Below are 9,175 nucleotides of genomic sequence, written 5' to 3'. Positions count from 1 at the left end.
CTTTGTGGGAGACAAAATATTTCCTGGTTTCAACCATAATTCACACCCTTACACCTTCTGAAAGACCAGGGCCATAGGTTTAGGCAGTATTTGAAAATGCCTTTGTAATTGCTCTAGGTAATAACAGAATCTGCTTCAGGGACTTAATGTGGGAGTAGTGTAAAATCCTATTGGAGCCCTCACCCTAAAGTGAGTTAAACAGGTAAATTGTACCAATATGTAGATATTTCTGTACCTGCAGAATTGTGTCCAGCTTTTCAGAGTAACACTGATCTCTTTTAGACATCTCAAATGCAGCGCAACGTTGCAAACTTTGGTCCTCCAATTTTAGACCTCATATTGGTTCAAGAAGTGTCTGACTGCTTAGGCTGGAGGATATTTTAGAAAAAGGATCGCCCTGGCCAAGCTGTTATATAAACTCTTTTCTAAGCATCCACAACCAACCAGTCCTGGGTATAACCTCTGGGTTTCATGGACTTTGTTCTTTTCCACTGTTATCTTCTTACACATATTTAGCCAAAGTCACTGACCTGGCTTATGCTGAATAAACTGTCTCAATGGGATTTTATGCAGCATCAGGCAGACCTAATTTGACTAAATAAAGCACATGCTGGCCTATAGTTATCTATGTCAGCAGTGCCTGAAGCAACAGCTATTCTCAATATGGTAACCACTGAAGTTCCCTGGCCCCTCTTGTATTATATGTCCAAATTACAAGCCACAGAAGGAGTCAGGAAGAAAACCTGAGAGTGTGACATTCTTCAACATGAGGAGTCCTTAATAAACGTGGAGGTCTTTACTTAAGTCCCTTCCTCCAAACTACATCCCACCACAGAGTAAGTGGATCTGAAGTAGTCTCCTTTGACGCCTGCCAATACATGTCCTTATGCATTCTGCAGGCAAGAAAAGAAATACATGTTATTTTCTAATCTGTATGTGTCAATGTCGGTACACCTTGTAAAACCCACTTCCATTACGTGTGGGGTCCCAGCCTAGTCCTGCATGTGACAGTTAGACAGTCAGCCTTCCAGACTGCCTTCTCTCCTTCCTTGTTCTCTGATGAGGTGAAAAAATATCAGGAAAGGAGTCACCAGGATTGTCTTATAAAGCACGTTTCAAATGTCTCTTTATTACTATAACTGAACCTGGGGCAATGCTAGGTGTGCCTCAAAAGCCTGCTTGAAGTTAAAATGCATATTGCACCTATCAGAGGTCATGACTGCGAATGGCTGGCATTCACATGAAAAGGCCAACTCTCTGGGCTCTCAAGTCTCAGAAATGGATAAAAAAATGACTGGTTACATCAGTCAGTATAAAGTAAAAGCTCTACTTTCTACCTTTGTGCATTGTTTATACCAGAGGATCTATGCATTAATGCTAAGGATATTGGATTTGTTGTCGAGTTTGCCTCTTCTCAGCTTCCCTGTGTACTGGTTGTCCCTACCTCAAGAGCACTGGTTCACGCAGTGCATGCTTAGGCAAAGCAAAACAATGGTAGACTCATTTTTCCTTGGCTGACTGTTGCTTTCTTTTGTTTGGATATTCTCATTTCAAAGATGGGCTGGAATCATACTCCTGTCAAAAAAGGTAGTGGTAGGCACATAGAAAAACTAAGCCTCAAAATGACATGGATCTTCTTAAAGCTAGGGAGGAAGTGTCACCTTGCTAAATTTCACAGTCTTCTACAAGGCATGGGACAACTTTAAAAAAGTCATCGTAATCTTTTTTCTTCGCCTCCAAAATAAGTAAAGTTCCCTGTTTTTACCACCCCTCCCAGAAACAGCCGGACTGTTCTCAGTAGAGCTTACAAAACAAGTGGCTGTGTAGTTTGAGACACTGAAGCCATATGGAAAACTTCAGCTAAAATCTCAGGTGAGGTTCATAAACTAGTAAGAGCACGTGATCTAATGATACAGAAATGACTTTTCAAGGGCAGGAACTGGTGAAATAGTTAGGATTTCAAAATATAAATGGATGGACGCCGTTGGCATTAGGGGAATCAGTGGAAGGCAGATACCATGGCCAACTTCCATCATTTTGCCTTTTCTGAGTCAAGGATCCTCCTTTTTTCTGAAATGATGGCATAATTAATATTCCGCTGATGGAGAGAATCTCTCTGCAATCAAACCTAAATCATCTGCAGAGGTGTGCACTGCACATAGCAGTTTGTGTTGGTGTATTAACAATACTTCTGTGTATACTTCCATGTGTTATACCTGTTTACTAGAAATGGTATGCTGTAATTAGCCTCCCTGGGAATCTTAATTCCAGGAGCAAAGTCATTAATTTCAGCTCATCCTTTTTCCAGTGTATGTACACACGTGCACACACACATACACAAATACAATGCTCAGCTGCCAGAGCTGCGCGTCTGAGTTCATACCCTTTGAGAGCATTTCTAATAAAGGATACAATAACCATTAAGTTCAGAAACAAGATCAACTAGTATTTCTGAGCTGCTCTTTAACTTCTCACCCTATAATTTATCTAGTCATTTTTAAAATGACCATAGTGTGTTTCTGTCTCACTCAGGTTATATGGGATTTCTCATGGACACCAGTGTATAAGCAGCTCTTTGTCCCAGTCAGTGTGAATTCTTCAGTGCAGCTATGGAATCCCCATGTACCCGGCAAGGCCTGATGCACTGTGGCTAATGGATTTCTCCCTACCAAATTGGTAGCTTTTAAATTCAGGCTGCACGTGATGAAAGTCATGCCACGTCCTGTCTTTGAGCTCAATTCCCTCTTCAGCCTACTCTCTCAGTCTGTGCTTGTGAGAGATCAATTTCCCTGCTGTCTTCTGGCAGATTAGAACTCTGTGATTAATATGTAAATTATTTTTGTTCTTTTTATTAGCTTTATGTGAATTATGTTTAACCTATTGGCGTTCTCTGTATTTCCAAACATGTCATACTCATCCATTTCAAGGATGTAGGGTATTTGCTGACAAAATAATCAAATCCATACCGCTGTGTAATAAGAGTAAGTGAAGGGAAGGATGTGATTATGCCACTGGGGTGACCTATTGTGGCTTCAGTCTCGCAGAAACGTTCTCCTAGATTTGGCAATGCAACGCAAGGTTTTCTTTTGCATTTCCCAAACAGCCCTTGGGAAGTAGCCCACTGTTGTCATTGCAGCTGTTTCATGGATGGTTCCAGTTGTTCTTTTATTTATTTTGTAATCTCTTCCCCAACAGTCAAGGCAGCCTAGGGAGAGAAAAATGACAAGTCTGAACTTCTACGGAAAACATAAGGTAGGCACTAGCAACTTGTTTCTCCTCCACTGTTCCCCTCACCGCCTCCCCTGTCTCTCGTTTTAGCTAATCCTCTCTCTTCCCAAATCATTAGCTGGCAGAAAATGGTCAAGCAACACATGCTGTGTCTGTGCGATGAGTCCATGTGTGAGGTCCCTGCCCCGGAGCCACCCAGAAGACAGGAATGACCATTCTGCATCAGACCAAGGGGGCCCCTGGACTGGGGATTTTCACAGTAGCAGACCCAGAGAGAAATAATCACATTCAGCGTAGGCATCCCTGTCTTAGTCAGTCATTTAGGTTCCCTCTGGAGAAAAAATTTCACCCATGTGAATGTGTGATTCACCTACCCTAAAGCAAATGCTTAGAATAGGGCTAATGAATTGGTCCCTAAAATGTGCCTGTTTCTCCCAACGGAGCATGAAGGGAGCTGGGGTGAGTAGGTCAGCTGTCCACATATTGATTATCAGAGTCTGGAGTCAGGCAACATAATTTCCACTCGCACAATGTTTTAAGACAAATCCTTAGGTTTTCTCAGGGCTCAGTCGTGAGGGAAGAAACAAAGGAAGGGAAACCAGACTATTATTTGTGTAGAAACAGTAAATGCATGAAAAAATTGCAATTAACATCTTTGCTATGACACTTTCTGCGATCTTATGTCTTTCTTAAGTATTTAAGGTGTAGGTTTTGGAGGCATGGGCTGCATACTGCTGTGCTTACTCACTGACAGAGCCAACAGAGGTTCATTTTTATTGGTCTTCTTTTAGGGCTCATGGAATGTGTGTATTTTATTCCAGCAAGCTACTCTACAGAGAGAGTTGTTATTCAATAAACAAACATAGCCTGGAAGAAATAAGATTTTCCAATGATGTTTCTCTGCTGAAGCTATTTTCAGGCATTCTGGTCTATGCATAGAGAATATATAATGGCCCATCTCTGTTTAAGACACTTGTCTTCATGATGAAAGGCAGGAGGGATAATTCAAGCCTGGTGTCTGGTTTCTATTAATTGAATTAAAAATAATGAGCTAAAATATTGTGTTTTCTACCAGCTCTCCCTGAAGCATCAATCCACATATGCATAGCTGTCTAGGTGCTGAAGTTCAAGAAATACAAATAAAGAAAACTCACAGGAAAAAAAAAAAGGAAAAAAAAACCAAAGAAACAAAAAGAAGAATTGAAGCTTTTTTTTTTTTAAATCCAAATTTAATGTATTTTTTTTTTAAACAAACTCTTATGAGATAAGACATGGGATGGGATATTCCAGGCATTTTAGTTTTAGGAGAAGAATTCTCAATTACCACCTCTGTATTACTGGCCCTAAGAGAGGGAAAGATGCAGCTGCCACCAGTAAGTAGGAGGTGGTGTAGGATTTACATGGAAAAGATTATTCTAATCCTGGTTTTACCACTGAGCCAAGTCTTCCACGAAAAGGAAGGGCAAGAACTTTGAGTGAAGGATAATTCTTGGTTGTTCCTTCTTAATCTCTTTTTCTCATATACAGGAGAACAGGACAAACTGAAAACAAAAGGTCACTGTGAGAGAGGCACTGCAACACTTAAACCGCTGTGCTATTGCAACTAGCATAAAAATAGGAAGTTAATAAATTATTTTTATTGTATTAAAAATAATAATGTGGTTTTTTCACCTCCTGGCAATTATTTTTTTCTTAGAGTAATCTTGGAATATGAAAGGCATATTTCAGTTTCCCAGTTCTGGCAAAGATCTGGGAAACAAATGATGAAAATCAAAGAGATCGAGTACGACTTGGAAGACATGGTCTGTCTGGCTTCCCTGCAGAAGTGCTTTGCAGCAGCCACCTCTGAGGTGTATTTGACATGGTGTGTAAGATATAGCAGCTTTGCTCTAATTCCACAAAGTAGACATAGGGAAAAATACTTGGCTTCAACGTGTTGCAGGCCAACCAATAAAAAGAAAGTCAGTCCTTGGAATGCGTTATGAGAAGGCGGTCCTATGGCCGAGGATTTTTATTTTAACTTGCTCCAAGACAGCAAAGCCAAGTATTTTCTCTTACATCTAATTTCCTGAATTAACGATCACCAGAGGCTTTTGAAGGAGCATGAGTCAGTGGTTTCACTTGAGGGCACCAGACATATTCAAAGTAGAAATGAAGGGAAACTGTCTTTTTAATATGCTTTGGGGATAAATACAAACTAGAAGGAAAATTCATGCTCATCCAGCCATCAGCTTCAAAATGAAATATAAACAAGAAATGTCAGCCTTTACACTCTTCAACTTTATTCTAGATCTTTAATATTAGCATGTGCATCACAGTTGTGTCTATGCAGGCACACGCACATAAAGAACAAATATATAAATTACAAATTACATAAAGAACAAATATATAAAATACGCACTTCATCTGTGTACAAGTGTGTGGGAAAATTGGGAGCCTCTATAAACTGCATTGATCACTTTTGACATGCTAACTTATAAATAATCCTCACTGAGTCTACCAAGATTCTACCTAAAGCGTTCATTGTGTTTCCTTTGAATTAGCATGAATGCATAAAGATGCATGGAAATCTAAATGATTGCCAGTAAATGACGACTCTCTTGTGATCTATGACAACTGGGTGAAACTAATGTAAGACCAAAGAACCATTAATTCAAATGGAAATTTTTTTTAAAAAAGAGCTTCATGGAGACTGCAAACTGCTTAATCAGGGTGTTGCTCCTAAAATCTATCTGCACTTTTATAAAATAATCCTATTAGCATAGCACATCTGGAATACATCTTCCAGGACTTTAAGCTAATGCAATCAGAGATAGAAACAGTATTGCATTCAGCTCAAATCTCTAAATCTGCTTGTCATCTAGAAACGTATGGACGCCACATAATATTTACGGTCTGTGCCACACTAGTAACAAGAGTTAATTATACCTTATTCTTGCTGAGTGGTGAACCTTTTCATTGTGATAAAATATTGAGCAAGCTATTAAAAAGGAAATAATGGCTTATAGTAACCTTACCTACTGTAATGCTTTGCAGTGGCTATAAAGCTATCCACCTCCCATCTATCAGTGAGCCTGGTGATGACTTATCAATAGCAATTGAGCTGCAAAGTTCTTTCTGGGGATGAATAAAAACCTGCGGAGACCCAATGATCCACATCAGCCTATTTACTGTGGTCAGCCAGCAGGGTTTCAGACACAGGGCTCTCTGCGGCCAACACTGTGGTTACAAGGAGGGAAAAGGGAAAAAGAGGTGTGCAGGAACGTGTTCCACACAGACCACAGTTTTTAAGCTCCAGCCAATATTGAGTCCATACTATTTAGGCCTCCATTTGGCAAGGAACTTAAGCATGTGCTTAACTTCAAGCAAATGAGTAGCCTACTCCAGCCCAACCCATGATGTTATTGGAAAGCCTTACAAGCATCTGAGTATTCCCAGTCATCTTGGCAGAATTTCTCTACATGTTCTGTATTTTCTTTACATATACTTTCTTTACATAGGCTTTATGTCTTAAGTTTAAGCAAGTAAGCAAGAGCTTTGCAAAACCAAGACCTCTGTGGCTGGATGTCCCATGCACTATTGCTAATTTTTCAGCCTAGTGAATTCTTTTGTTGCCACTCAATGTGCACTTGAATTTACAGTCCTGTTATAGCTTTTAGGAGAGTCTGAGTAGCCTTGTTCTTCCTTGCATTGTAACACACTCCCTCTTTCTATATAAACATATATAGTTTCATAAATTCTTTTCTCTAATTGTTTTGAAGAAACTTTTTTTATACTTCAGAATTTCAGGTGTGAAAGCCTGAGGGAAACTGCCTGGTGAAGATAAATATATTTTTGAACCTCCTGTTTCTGAAGATGCTGGTATTCTGCTCTGACAATTGTTCCTGGGCATCAGTATGAGTCACCCTTTCAAGTCACTAATGATTTCCTAAATTAATCTGATACAAATAAATTCCCCATTATTGTTAACCATGAGTATTTCTTTTCCTGATGACTGGATTTGGATGGGAAAAAAATTTCCATTGTGAAGTCACCACCACAAAAAAGTCTGTCTATGAAAATTACCATTTCTTTCTGTTCTGCTTATAATCACCCTTGTGTGGCACAGTACTCCCAGTCATGCCTCATTTTGGAAGAACAAGCCTTCAGTGAAAGGCAAGAGTGAGGATTCCAGACAGAAATACTTTTTTGCCATCTCTTTTTTGCTTCCCTGCATGGCTGTGGACACAGGCTGCTCTGAGAAGGGCCAGTGAAGGGGAATAAAAAAGCAGAGAGGAAAGCAGAAGACCTGGTGACCAACCAGTGCCAGGGAGGTCACTCACTGCAGCATTAGGACAGCATGAGCTTCTTGTCTTCCTAGCACAAATGATTGAGTGGCGAGCATTTGTATTTCTGGTGCTGGCTCCATGTGTGAAGTTTTCATATTTCTACAGCTTTGCAGTTCCACCTGTCCTTCAGGAAAGATGTGTGTTTGTTGCCTTGGAAGTTTCCTAAACAAACACAATGAGTTGGGAAGAAATTTCTTTCCCAGAGCAGACAAGGCTCACAGGCTCAGGCCCTGCCCAGGAGTGCAAGATGGGGAAGGAGTGGGGAAGGGCAGATAAACCACAGATACAGTCCAAGGAAGCTAAAAAACCACAATCAGGTGATAAACTGGTAAGGTTTTTACTATAATTAAATACCCTTGATTGACACAGAAAGCATTTTCCAGGGCTCTGGTTGCCAGGTACTCAGAAACTGGATGCACTGAAAGTAAAAGAAAACCCTAAATGGAGAAAATATTAAAAAAAAAAAACAAAAACAAAACTCTTATGAATGCGCGTCCTGGTCCATGACAACGCTTTTCGTAACATTTATAACAAGTGACTAAACAAAGTGTATGCAATCTTTTTTGCAAATACCCAACACGTTCTCTATTGCATATAAAATTTCGTTCCATAATTTTTGTAAAGGGACTGGAAAAATCATAATATTTCTTTTGTTTGTTTCCTACGGCAAAGGAGTTTCTCTTTTCTCTCCTTCTTTCCGTTGTAGGCAGAATCTCACTCCCTAAAGGATGTTAAAGCAAAGATAGCATCATGAATATGTTATAAATTCCACCTCAGGACATGTTCCACTTCTAGAAAAGGAGTTGTAATGAGAAGTGTTTCTTCAAATAAATGTATGTGTCACTTCATTTTAGAGGTTCTTAGAGTTTTGAACAGCTGTATGAACTGGGGAAATACTGAGGCATAAAGCATCCTGAATGCTTCTTTTGCATTGTCTTCTGTCAGGGGGACCTGTAGGTACCTGTGGGTGTGGGTGGGGAAAGAGCCACCAGAAAACAGCAGGTCCAATAGAGGAAATATGTGGGCTGAGGAGGTTGTGAAAGCCCTGGTCACTGTTGGTCCTTCTGAATCTGTGAGATCTGAGAAAGTTGGGACACCCAGAGTGACCTGACAGCATCCAAGGCCAGGCCACATGCTGGCTGTGTGGCTCAGGCCACCTCCACAAAGGTGGCAACTGATACTTGCAGGCAAAGCCCATGTATACACCTGATATGAGCAGTCATCCCTGGAGGGGTTGCTCAAACACCCACCCAGAAGCTGTGGCACATCAGGATGATCCCCTGCTCCTGAGTAAAGCACTGGGGCTGGTGCCTCCCAGCTCATGCCCCATCCAGGTAGCTGCATGTGGGGGTGTCATCCATGAAGGGAGGTGTGTAAAAAATGAGCATGTTTGGATTTCATTAGTGATAGCAGTTCCGTTAGTAAAAGTTATTCTGCAACTGTTTGTCAGGATCTGTCTCCCCTGACTCGATCCCTAGGAGAGACAACAAAAGGGCAGTGCATACATCACTCCCCATGGGTCCTTCACCCTGTCCTGATAAACGGGGTCCATGTCCCCTTGACACCACGAAGGAACTCCAGGATCACATACAAAATTGTTGGCAGAGCTAAGAACAAAA

Source organism: Charadrius vociferus, unplaced genomic scaffold, assembly GCF_000708025.1.
Source record: "Charadrius vociferus isolate BGI_N301 unplaced genomic scaffold, ASM70802v2 scaffold125, whole genome shotgun sequence".
In the NCBI taxonomy this organism is placed as follows: domain Eukaryota; kingdom Metazoa; phylum Chordata; class Aves; order Charadriiformes; family Charadriidae; genus Charadrius; species Charadrius vociferus.
The sequence above is the reverse complement of the archived record's forward strand: the minus strand, read 5'-3'. Positions refer to the sequence as shown.